A 13,206-nucleotide genomic window follows, 5' to 3' on the forward strand; every position below is an offset into this window, starting at 1 on the left:
GGTTTCCTCTTTCGCATTTTTTTTCTTCTGCCTTTTGGAGGCAAGGAGATTAACACGGCATCCTCAATCCAATGTATAAATTTATGTGACAGCAGCACGAAAATCAATATGGTTAGTTTACTTATGAGGCAGCCATAAGATATACTTCATTTCCCTTCCCTATGTTGGCTGTGATTCTGCTGCTGCACACTTTTGTTAAGCAGGTGCCCTTCTTGACAGTTAAATTTCCAAAAGGAAAGTCCTAACCATCTGTTATCACAACAAACAAAGAGTTCTGAGGCAACTTAAAGACCAGCCAATGTCATTTTATGTGGCCCTCCAGATATTAGCTCACAACTCCTGTATTCCTCATAATTAGACACCATGATTGGGGCTGATGGGATTTGTGATACAGTAACATCTGGAAGGGCGCTATTTCTTCTGTTGTCAAAATAGTGAGTTTGAATTTATATATAAGGCTTGTGTCTGACTTTAAAATATCCTTTAACTTTTCCCTAATCTCAGAGCCACCAGTGCTATTGGATTGCAATGCCCATTATCCCCAGTCCACATGGTGGATAATCAAAAGTGATGGGAGCTGTTATTCAATAACATCTGGAGACCCAAACTGGGTAAAAACTAAAGAGCCACCATATAAAAAAATTATAGTTGTGTTGTCGAAGGCTTTCATGGTCAGAATCACTGGGTTGCTGTGAATTTTCTGGGCTGTATGGCCATGTTTCAGAAGCATTCTTGCCTGATATTTCACCCACATCTATGGCAGGCATCCTCAGAGGTTGTGAGGTCTAGTTTTCACCAGACCTCACAACCTCAGAGGATGCCTGCTATAGATGTGGGTGAAACATCAGGAAAGAATGCTTCTGGAACATGGCTATACAGCCCGGAAAACTCACAGCAACCCAAAATTATAGTTGGCCCTCTGTAGCCACAAATTCTCAGTCAATGGATTCATTGGCCCCTTTGAAGGCAACCATGAGGTTAATGTGGCCCTCAAGTAAAATGGTATACATTTATTTAGATCCCCACCCACAAAAGTCTTGTTGTTCATTTGTTCAGTCGCTTCCAACTCTTCGTGACCTCATGGACCAGCCCATGCCAGAGCTCCCTGTTGGCTGTCACCACCCCCAGCTCCTTCAAGGTCAATCTAGTAACTTCAAGGATACCATCCATCCATCTTGCCCTTGGTTGGCCCCTGTTCTTTTTTCCTTCCATTTTCCCCAGCATAATTGTCTTCTCCAAGATTTCCTGTCTTCTCATGATGTGGCCAAAATACTTCATCTTGACCTCTACTATCCTTCCCTCCAATGAGCAGTCGGGCTTTATTTCCTGAAGTATGGACTGGCTGGATCTTCTCACGGTCCAAGGCACTCTCAGAACTTTCCTCCAGCACCACAGTTCAAAAGCATCTATCTTCCTTCGCTCAGCCTTCTCTATGGTCCAGCTCTCACATCCACAGATAAGACAAAAGTCTTATCATTATACAAAATAAGACAGCCATCTCAGCGAGAGATTGGGAGGGCATACAAAGATGATATTTTTTTCCACAATTTTTTTCCCTTCCAGTAATGGGGAGTGGTGCATGAGGCACTTTCTTGTGTTTTGGTCTTTAGCTGTTTGGTAGGCTGTTAGGGATTGTGGGAGTTGAAGTCCAAAACACCTGGAGGGCCCAAGTTTGTCCATGCCTGATATGGGGTAGAATATTGGACCTATTTTTACTAGTACCTTTTAAGCTAAGGTAAAGGTTTCTCCTGACATTAAGTCTAGTCGTGTCCAGCTAGGGGGGTGGTGGTGGTGGTAGTGCTCATCTTAATTTCTAAGCCAAAGAGTAGACACCTCCAAGGTCATGTGGCTGGCATGATGCGTGGAGCTCAGTTACCTTCCTGCAGAAGTGGTACCTATTTATCTACTCACATTTGCATGTTTTCGAACTGCTAGGTTGGCAGAAGCTGGGGATAACAGTGGGAGCTCACCCCACTCCCTGGATTCAAACTGCTTGCCTTTTAGTCAGCAGTTTCAGCAGCTCAGTTGTTTGACATGCTTTGTCACCAGGGCCCCCCTTCAATTACTGTATTTCACTATTAATATAAAATCAATACAGAGTTTATGGTTTTCTGTTGTTGTTGTTTTTTTGTCATGTCAGGAGCGACTTGAGAAACTGCAAGTCGCTTCTGGTGTGAGAGAATTGGCCGTCTGCAAGGACGTTGCCCAGGGGACGCCCGGATGATTTGAGGGTTGATTTCTCCCCGGATTTGAACCTGCGACCTGTCTGCCTTCAGTCCTGCCGGCACAGGGGTTTAACCCACTGCGCCACCAGGGGCTCCTGGAGTTTATGGTAAAGTATGGGGTATAATAGTGGGTCTATTTTTACTAGTAACTCTTAAGCAACCAGAAACTACATTTACGTGGCATCTACCAATCCCCATGGGTGCTAGTTAACTGAGAGTCGATTGTACATATAGTGTAGATTGCATGCTTTTGGCAGGACCCACTGTTTTGGTTGCTTTATTTGAGAAGTGATGCCTCTATAGCAATAACAACCATCATCATCCATGAAAGAAGCCCCCCAGTGGTGCAATGGGTTAAACCAGTCCTCCTCAAAATGCAGCCCTCCAGCTGTTTGGGCCTCCAACTCCCAGAAGACCTAGAGCTTGTTCAATTGTCAAGCATTCTGGGAGTTGAAGGCCCAGACAGCTGGAGGGATGCAGTTTGAGGAGGACTGGGTTAAACCCTTGTACAGGCAAGACTGAAGACAGGTCAGAGGTTCGAATCTGGGGAGAGCGCAGATGAGCTCCTTCTATCAGCTCCAGCTCCTCATGTGGGGACATGAAGAGAAGCTTCCCACAAAGATGGGAAATCATCAAACATCCGGGCGTCCCCTGGCCAGATGGCCGATTCTCTCATACCAGAAGCGACTTGCACTTTCTCAAGTTGCTCCTGACACGAAAAAAATAATCATGGAACTGTCAATGAGTTGAAACCAGAAGAAAAGAACGGATGTGACCTAGCAGAGCGCAGAACTTGAATGTGTGCCTTTAGGTCCTCTCACTCTCATGGGGACCCTATGGTGGGGTTTTCTTTGCCCCCTCTGAGGCTGAGAGGGTGTGACTTGCCCAAGGCTATCTACTGGGCTTCCATGACGGAGTCACACATGCCAGCTTTCAAACCAGGCTGAAAGAGGGGAAGTTTTCAGCCACAAGTGTAACCACGCAAAGTGCGAAAAGTCAAGGAAGTAGAGAAAAAAATGAGCAGCCTTGCAACAGAGTGTACGGAGAAAGGAGAGACCTCAGGCGGGCGGGAAAAGGGAGAGAGAGAGAGAGAGAGAAAAGGAAGTGTGCAAACAAGTTTTTAAAAAGAAATGCCTACAGGATGCTTAGGTTTGAAGGGGGGCATCTACACTGGAGAATGAACGCAGTTTGACACTACTTTAGCTGTCTATACCTAAACGCCATGGAATTATTATCATTATCATTATTTCTATCCTGCTTTCTCTCTCTAAAAAGAGACCCAAAAAGACTGACCCTGGAACAAGAGGATATACAATTGCAAACACATGGGAAGGCCAAGCCCCACGGCTCCTCCTTCTTGGGCTCTTTCCTCATAAATACACTTTTTCTATTGCTATCTCACCCAGGGGTTTGAACGTTTAACACATTTGGCCCACATTTGGTGTTCGATGTCATTATGTTATTTCGTACTGTTTATTTTATTGTTATTTTATGTCTTTAGTTGTGATGTAATTTTTCTATTGTGTTGTGCCCAACTTTGTGGTATTATTTGTGGGCTTGGCCTTCATGTTAGGCGCCCCGAGTCCCCTTTGGGGAGATGGTGGCGGGGTAGAAATAAAGATGATTCTTATTATTATCATCATTCAACAAGGTCTTTGGCCTTCTCTGCCAAAGCGGGCTGGTGCCTCCCCAAACTATAATTCCCAGGATTGCATAGCCTCAAGCCAGGGGCTCAAACTGCCTTCCTTCTGGAGGGTGGGGTGCTCCTAGACACACACACAGAGAGGGAGAAGGCCAACGAGGGGAAAGGGACAGAAAGAGCGCGAGAGCGGAAAACAGAAACCCGGCAGCAGCGGGCAGGGAAACTTCGAGGGCGCGAAACGGGCGCAAACTGAAACCATTCCGTGACTTACGGAGCGGGATCCCTGGGAGTTCAGGCGGCGGAGAGAGGAAGGCGTGGGCGGGGAGGGAGCGCCGACCGGCAGCCACAGAGGGAGCCGGGTCCAGGAAGGGAGCCACCCGAAGGAGAGCACGCGGCGCTCACCTCCGCCTCACGGGCAGGAAGAGCCTCGCTTGGTCCCTCTTCCTCGTCTCCACCTGGCCGAGGGGCGGGGCGCGAGGAAGGAGGGAGAAAGGGGCGGGGCCCGAGAAAGGGGAGGGGCGGGGCTTGAAGGGGCGGGGTCCTGAGAGGGAGGCGGGGCTCGAGGTGGGACCAGAGCGGAAGAAGCCCCTCCCTCATCTAGTATCATTACTGCTCAAGCAGGGAGCTTTGAGATGGTAGAACAGAAGCTATCCCAAGCTCTAGGAGCTTTTACTGCCTACTATGGGGAAAACCAGCTGATCCCTAACCCATCTAAAACACAGACATGTGCCTTTCACCTTAAGAACAGACAAGCATCCCGAGCTCTGAAGATCACCTGGGAAGGAATCCCACTGGAGCATTGCAGCGCACCCAAATACCTGGGAGTCACTCTGGACCGTGCTCTTACCTACAAGAAGCACTGCCTTAATATCAAGCAAAAAGTGGGTGCTAGAAACAATATCATACGAAAGCTGACTGGCACAACCTGGGGATCACAACCAGATACAGTGAAGACATCTGCCCTTGCACTATGCTACTCTGCTGCTGAGTATGCATGCCCAGTGTGGAACACATCTCACCACACTAAAACAGTAGATGTGGCTCTTAATGAGACATGCCGCATTATCATGGGGTGTCTGTGCCCTACACCGCTGGAGAAATTACACTGTTTAGATGATATTGCACCACCTGACATCCACCAGGAAGTGGCAGCCAATAGTGAAAGGCCCAAGGCAGAGACATCTCCAGCTCATCCCTTGTTTGGGTATCAGCCAGCATGTTAATGACTTAAATCAAGAAATCGTTTTCTAAGATCTAGAGAGACACTCATTGGAACACCTCAGCAAGCGAGAGTCCAAAAGTGGCAGGCTCAAACCCAGAACCTCAACCAATGGCTGATACCAAATGAGAGACTCACTCCTGGGCACACAGAAGACCGGGCGACTTGGAAGGTGCTGAACAGACTGCACTCTGGTACCACAAGATGCAACCTTAAGAAATGGGGCTACAAAGTGGAATCCACGACATGCGAGTGTGGAGAAGAGCAAACCACTGACGAGTAGGCTGTTAGGAATGGTGGCCATTGAAGTCCAAAATACCTGGAGGGCCCAAGTTTGCCCATGCCTGCTCTAGAAAGAATGCAGTTTGACTGTAGCTCAACGCTTTGGGCTTGTATTTTTGTAATATCCAGAGCTTTAATCATAGTATCATAGAGTTGGAGGAGACCTCGTGGGCCATTCTGTCCAACCCCCCTGCTAAGAAGCAGGAAAATCGCTTTCTATGCCAAAACTACAGCTCCCAAGATCTCATAGCATTGGGCCATGGCAATTAAAGGGGTGCAGTCGTTCAGGCTGCTTTATTGTACAGTATAATTGCAAATAATAATAATAATAATAATAATAATACAATATTATAATTATATATTTTATATTACATGTAATGTAATGCGTCTGGAATGTGTCCAGAGGAGGGCGACTAAAATGATCAAGGGTCTGGAGAACAAGCCCTATGAGGAGCGGCTTAGGGAACTGGGCATGTTTAGCCTGAAGAAGAGAAGGCTGAGAGGAGATATGATAGCCATGTATAAATATGTGAGAGGAAGCCACAGGGAGGAGGGAGCAAGCTTGTTTTCTGCTTCCTTGGAGACTAGGACGCGGAACAATGGCTTCAAACTACAAGAGAGGAGATTCCATCTGAACATTAGGAAGAACTTCCTGACTGTGAGAGCCGTTCAGCAGTGGAACTCTCTGCCCCAGAGTGTGGTGGAGGCTCCTTCTTTGGAAGCTTTGAAGCAGAGGCTGGATGGCCATTTGTCAGGGATGATTTGAATGCAATATTCCTGCTTCTTGGCAGGGGGTTGGACTGGATGGCCCATGAGGTCTCTTCCAACTCTTTGATTCTATGATTCTATGATTCTATAATATTACTAATAATATTACAAGATAATGGTATATTACAATAGGGTAATATATAATACTGATATTGTGCTATGCCAATAATATAATATATTGTACGTATATATCTTGTAAGCCGCTCTGAGTGCCCTTTGGGGTGAGAAGGGTGGCATATAAATGCCGTAAATAAATAAATACTGGATCTGTCCAAACTCATCTTCGTACATTAACCAGGATGTAGTGTCAGCTTGGGAGTCTGGTGGGATCTTTGATTTTTGTTGTCTGGGGCTGATGGCAAAGGGAGCAGCTCCACGCAATGTTGCTCCCAAATGAAGCTCTGAGCCGCATTAATGGGATTTTGCACAGGGTCCCTTCTGATGGTATTCTCCACCTTTCTGTATTTTCCTCTATTTCTTCCAACCTTTTTTTTTTTAGGTAAAGGTCCTCTGACATTAAGTCTAGTCATGTCCAACTCTGTGGGGTGTGCTCATCTCCATGTCTAAGCTGAACAGCCGGTGTTGTCTGTAGACATCTCCAAGTTATGTGGCCAGCATGACTGCATGGAACGCCTTACCTTCCAACTGGAGCAGTACCTATTGATCTACTCAGACTTGCATGTTTTCGAAGCTAGCTTGTTTTCTGCTAGCTTGGCAGAAGCTGGGCCCAACAGCAGACACTCACCCCGCTCTCCAGATTCAAACTGCCAACTTTTCAGTCAGCAAGTTCAGCAACTCAGTGGTTTAATCTGCTGCACCACCAGGGGGCACTTTTTAACCCTTACCACAACTAATCCATAAAGGAGGATGGAAACAACAGCATGTGTTTGGTGGTATTAGGATCCCACCAAACGAAAGCCTTTGCCCTGGCTTTATGCTGTTTATGGGTGCTTTTTTACAGGGAGGGAGGGAGGTGCTACTGTGGTGTACTGGTTTTGAAAGCTAGCATTCTGAGAGACCAGAGCTCAAACCGGACTCAGCCATGGAGACCTCCTAGATAGCCAGGGCAAGTCACTCCCTCTCAGCCTCAGAGGAGGGCAATGCCCTTTAAACCAGGCATGGGAAAATTTTGGCTCTCTGGGTGTTTTGGACTTCAACACCCACAATCCCTAACAGCCTATTGGAGTTGAAGTCCAAAACACCTGGAGGGCCAAGGTTTACCCACTTTAAACAAACCTAGCCAAGAAAACCCAGTTTTAGGGTTGCCATAATTTGGGGTCAACTTTAAGTCACATACCAACAATAGTAAGAGCATATGTGGATCCTTTTTCACCTAGCTGGCCCTTTGGGGATGCTTTGGAATAGTTACCACTAAATAGTTTGGGGATGCTTTGCAATAGTTACCACTAAAACCTACAGATCCCAGAATCTGGAAGCTGCAGCTACAAAAAGCAGTTTCCCCCAAGGGCTGGCAGTTACCAGTAGTACTACTATATTACTTGTACAGACAAGATCTTGGAAGTTTTTTCCCTGCCTCTGGCACCTTTTCTGCATCTGTGTAATTCCTTCCTGAGGGATGTCAGGCTGGCTTCATTCCTTCTGTTTCCAGAGGGCGGGGGCGGGGGGGGGGGGGGGACAATACTATTTTGCTTTGGCCTTTGGCCCTTCAAAATTATGGGTGCTGCCTCTGGCTGTTTTCTAAAGTCTTTGGTTTTTAAAGCAAATATGACATTGTTTCTTACTTGCTTTTATGTGAGTTGAGATGGAACAAATATATATCACAAATGAATAAAATGTATGGCATGTGTGGCTGTGCTTATTTCCTAGTCTTGACCTTGAGCCCGTCTGGATGAAGTCCAGTTAGTGTGCTTTGTATCCAGGTTTTGTTTGTTTTTTGGTCATGTCAGGAGAGACTTGAGAAACTGCAAGTTGTTTCTGGTGTGAAAGAATCGGCCATCTGCAAGGATGTTGCCCAGGGGGTGCCTGGATATTTTTGATGTTTTATCATCCCTGTGGGAGGATTCTTTCATCTCCCCGCATGAGGAGCTGGCGCTGATAGAGGGAGCTCCTCCACGTTCTCCCCGGATTTGAACCTGCGACCTGTTGGTCTTCAGTCCTGCCAGCACAAGGGTTTAACCCTCTGTGCCACCAGGGGCTCCTTGTATCCAGGGTGAAGAGTTTCAATATTGCATAGCTCTTTTATATTTTGTTTTAAACTTACCATACCATGACCACATATACAGTAAATATAGGAAATAAAATTACAAAATTACATTACAATTTTCAAAAAGTTATTAAAACATCAGATACCTTTACGACTTTTGGTCCACCCTGTATAAAATTGGTGGCCTGGCTGTGTATTGTTAGACTACAGGTTCTGTTATTCCTGAACAATGAGTAAACTAGCAGTGGGTCTGACTGTAGTTCCCCATTTTTGCTGTCGGCATAAGAGAGGAATTCTGCCTGTCTTTTTCACAGGCTGGGCACAATCATTGAGTTGCTCTCATTGCAGTTATTCTGATGCAAAAATATATAGATCAATGAATTGCCACGCATTCCTTTTCTCATTTATTTATTTATCGTGTTAGAAGTGAATTGAGAATGCAGTTATATTGTAAGACAAAAAACCCACAAAGTTAGAAACTTCCTTTGACCAGTAGCTGGCCACTTGGAGTACCTCTGGTTTTGCTGTAATAAGGTCCTCCATTGTGCAAGTGGCAGGACTCAAGTTGCATTGTAGTAAGTGGTTTTTAATTTGTTCTTCTTCATGCTCGCATGCCATGGATTCCATTTTGTAGCCCCATTTCTTAAGGTTTGTTATGCATCTCGCAGTCCCAGAGTGCAGTCTGTTCAGCGCCTTCCAAGTTGCCTAATCTTCTGTGTGCCCAGGAGGGAAATTCTTATCCAGTCTCAGCCACTGATTGAGGTTCCGGGTTTTGGCCTTCTACTTTTGGACTCTCGCTTGCTGGGGTGTTCCTGTGAGTATCTCTAGTTCTTAGAAAGCTATTTCTTGATTGAAGGCATTGGCGTGCTGGTTGATATCAGAACAGAGGATGGGCCGGAGATGTCACTGCCTTGGTCTTTTCATTATTAGCTGCTACTTCCTGGTGGATGTCAGGTGGTGAAAAACTGACTAAGCAGTATAATTTTTCCAGTGGTGTAAGGAGTAGACATCCTGTGATAATGTGGCATGTCTCATTAAGAGCCTTTTCTCATTGAAAGTATCATATTTGGCGGTTTGTCAGAAGGCTGCTTCTTTAATTCGCCATTGTCATTTTGGGGAGCATTGTAGCAGGGCAGGGGACTACCCATGGTCTGCAGGTCACACATTATCCATTGAATTCCTGCCCTACAATTTGAAAGCATTGTACAGATCTTTAAAAATACAAGTTCCATGCCTAATAGACAAGATAGATACAAAAGGGAGAAGAAATTAAAAGGGGAGATGAAATGAAAGCATTGGAATTAAGATCCTAAGTAGCCATTGAAAGGGGACAGAGTGGTGTTTGATCTCAGGTATCCAGTTGCGAGTCCCTAAAGATTAGCTTGTTGCTACATAACCATTGAGCACATCCAGTGCAGTGTAGTTGTGCCTGAAGGGTACATAGCAGGAATATGGTGATGTAACTTTGCTCATGTCCAGGCATGTTCTTTGCAAATAAATACTAAACTCACATTGAGTAATGTGGCATGAAGCCTTTGCTTCATACAACACACTTCCAGTTTTCTTATGGTTTCCCCAGTCATCATTATTAGTTAACTTACATCACTCCTCAACCTAACAATGCTATTTGTAACCATTGAGCCCCCGGTGGTGCAGTGGGTTAAACCCCTGTGCCGGCAGGACTGAAGACCGACAGGTCGCAGGTTCGAATCTGGGGAGAGGTGGATGAGCTCCCTCTATCAGCTCCAGCTCCTCATGCGGGGACATGAGAGAAGCCTCCCACAAGGATGATAAAAAAAACCCATCAAATCATCCAGGCGTCCCCTGGGCAACGTCCTTGCAGACAGCCAATTCTCTCACACCAGAAGCGACTTGCAGTTTCTCAAGTCGCTCCTGACATGACCAAAAATAAAATAAAATTTGTAACCGTCTTGAATGTGTCTACACTGTTGAGGTAATGCAGTTAAGACACCACTTTAAAAGCCATGGCTTCATGCCATGGCTTCATCCTATGAAATTCTGGGAGTTGTTTGACAATTTTTGTCTTCTCTGACAAATAGTGCAGGGGCCTGACCAAGTCACAACTCCCAGGATTCCATAGTTTTTAACCATGGCAATTAAAGTGATGTCAAACTGCTTTAAGGCTATAGTGTTGATGGACTCCTTGCTCAGGAAGCGGGATGGGATTCAGAAATGCTTCTAGGTATATATGCTTGGTTTGTTCAAAAGTAGAGTGGAAAAACTCTTATGGCATGGACATTTTAATCAAGGTATAAAATTTTATCCCTTTCATTTGCAAAACTAAAAATAGAAAGGTGGCTTTTATAATATGTGCTTATTATCCTCATTTACCGAGTAGTCACAAAAGCCATGATTTTCCTTGCATTTCCTTAAATACTTTTTCCTCATGGCATACCATAAAGATTCAGCCAACAAAAATTGTAATGTAGTGGAAAGTTAGGCCACTTTTACACTGTCTTATCATTCAGATTATCAAAGCAGACAATCCACATTATCTGCTTTGAACTGAATTATTGAGGCCCTTTCTATGCTGACATATAAAATCCAGATTATCTGCTTTGAACTGGATTATATGGCAGTGTAGACACATATAACCCAGTTCAAATCAGATAATGTGGATTATTTGCTTTCATAATCTGGGTTATATGAGAATACAGTGTTCCTTCTACACTGCCATATAAAATCCTGATCATCTGCTTAGAACTGGATTATATGCAGACTCATATAATCCAGTTCGAAGCAGATAATGTGGATTATCTGCTTTGATAATCTGGATTATATGACAGTGTAGAAGCGTCTTAGAAGGGCCCTCAGTCCCTTGGAGTTAATCTTTCAATGGCTGGCAAAAACCTGGGGATTTTGCACTGTTAACAGATCACGTGAAACTCTCATCTTGATTGGTTACACCAATATAATTCTCTCCATTTGTAATTAGACAAATTATTTTCAAAATAGTATGACCTCAGCATTACCTCCCCCCCTCCCCCAAATTTAGGATAAGGGCTCTTCCACACAGCCCTGTATCCCACAATATCAAGGCAAAAAATCCCACAATAGCTGCTTTGAACTGGGTTATCCGAGTCTACACTCGAGATAATGTGTAATTTCCTGCCTTGATATTCTGGGATATAGGGCTGTGTGGAAGGGCCCTTTGTTTCATGTAATTGGTGATGCTTAAATCAAGACAAGGGTGTAATTGTAAATTTAGACTAAATCTATTCATGTTTCCAACCACTTTACAATAGATTTCCATTGAGTACAGTCCTGGGATTTGTAGTTTGGAGGGGTCTTTAAAATTCTCAGCTGTCATATTTTTGTTCAGGGGTGAGGACAGTATTTACTTGTACAATGTTTGTGTCGTATTATTATTATATTCTCATTACCTGAAAACTGGTTTGGACTGTTGCTGTGATCATTACAGTGGGACCATCTCTGTCCAGATTAGGACGGAGGGATTTAGATACAAAATGCCAGTCAGCTATGAAGTGCACAGGTTTGCCATGTCTCACTCTAACCAACCTCACAGGATTGTTGTGATAATAACAATGGATGTGAGAACACTCAGTAAAGAAAATTGCCCTGAGCAAAACTCCATGTGCTTTTAAACATTTTCCTCTGATTTAATGTTGAGTCAAAAGAAGATTGGAAGTATTGTAACTTTCAGGTTTAGTAGCCTTCCCTCTTTTGTGCCAACTGCTGGGTTTTGTCACCATCTGCAGTTTGTATCTGAAATTGCAATTTGTATGTCATTTTTTTAAAAAAATACTCTGGATGAGGAATGGGATCTGTTTTGTATCTGCACAGGCTTTCCCTGCCTTTGTATGCCTCATTTTCTGACGCTTCACTTTTTCAAGCCTTGCACATTACAGACAAGCTCATTCATCGCTTCTGCTTGCATATGGCAAATAAGAAAAACTCTTATCATCTATCTATCTATCTATCTATCTATCTATCTGCCATCAAACATTTCTTTTTTAAAAAAAAACCCTTTATCATATTAGCTGCACATTAGTTGGATGTGCAGATCTCAGGGATTTTCAGATCTCTAGAGTCTCAGGGAGGAATTGCAAAATGACAGGCTGTCTTGCATTTGTTAAAATAATATGCTGCTGGCCCCTACTACAGCAGTCTGTTGTGTTGCGGCTGCTATAGACTCTTGGGTTGTGGTCAGGCTGGCCACTGTTTCCTTCCCTCCCTTCTTCCCGCTTGCCTCTCAGAATTTCTCAGATTGTAGTTTCCACTATGATCCGGCAGGAAGAAGCTTGCTGCATATTTTAAAAAAGCCACCTGTCACCAGGGGACATTCCAGGTCACTCAATTTGTCCTTGATATCTCAGGGCTTCCAATACTCCTGATTCAGGACCACTACTGTTTAATGAAATGTTGTATATAACCAGGCCTTCCCATTTGCTTAACCTCCATGAAAATGAAAAATGATTTGTTTTTACCTGAGAAAGCACCTCTTTAGGTGCTTTTCTAGGCCCCTTCTATACTGCTATATAAAATTCAGATTATCTGCTTTGAACTGGATTGTATGGCAGTGCAGACTCAGATAATCCAGTTCAAAGCAGATAATGTGGATTCTCTGATTTGATAATCTGGGTTATATGGCAGTGTAGAAGGGGCCCTAGTTCTTCCATGCCAACCCTATGTATGGCTTCTGTTAGAAAGCGACCGCCGAATCACACTGGAAAATTTAGACATTCCCAGAAAGGTTTCTCTCTCTCTGAAACCCTCTAGATCAGTGGTTCCCAACCTTTTAAGACCAGGGACCACTTTGACCATCGACCGCTCTCCAACGTTAGTACCAAAAGGGTTATGAATCAGTTTTTGGCCAACTTTAGATTTGGTTTGGGGTGCTGATTCAGAAAATTGCATTGGCTAG

At 44.4% G+C, this 13,206-nt stretch overlaps 1 protein-coding gene across 1 annotated transcript in view; it reads right to left on the minus strand.

Moving 5' to 3' along the window:
* The window catches only part of RHBDF2 (rhomboid 5 homolog 2), an 80,189-nt gene extending 75,842 nt beyond the window's left edge, over positions 1-4,347 (minus strand). The window contains exon 1 of the mRNA XM_060764605.2: positions 4,139-4,347. The gene's annotated coding sequence lies outside the window, so the exon portion shown is untranslated. The remainder of the gene's footprint in view (positions 1-4,138) is intronic.
* Positions 4,348-13,206: the final 8,859 nt, after the last annotated feature.

This window comes from Anolis sagrei, chromosome 2 (assembly GCF_037176765.1).
Source record: "Anolis sagrei isolate rAnoSag1 chromosome 2, rAnoSag1.mat, whole genome shotgun sequence".
NCBI lineage: Eukaryota > Metazoa > Chordata > Lepidosauria > Squamata > Dactyloidae > Anolis > Anolis sagrei.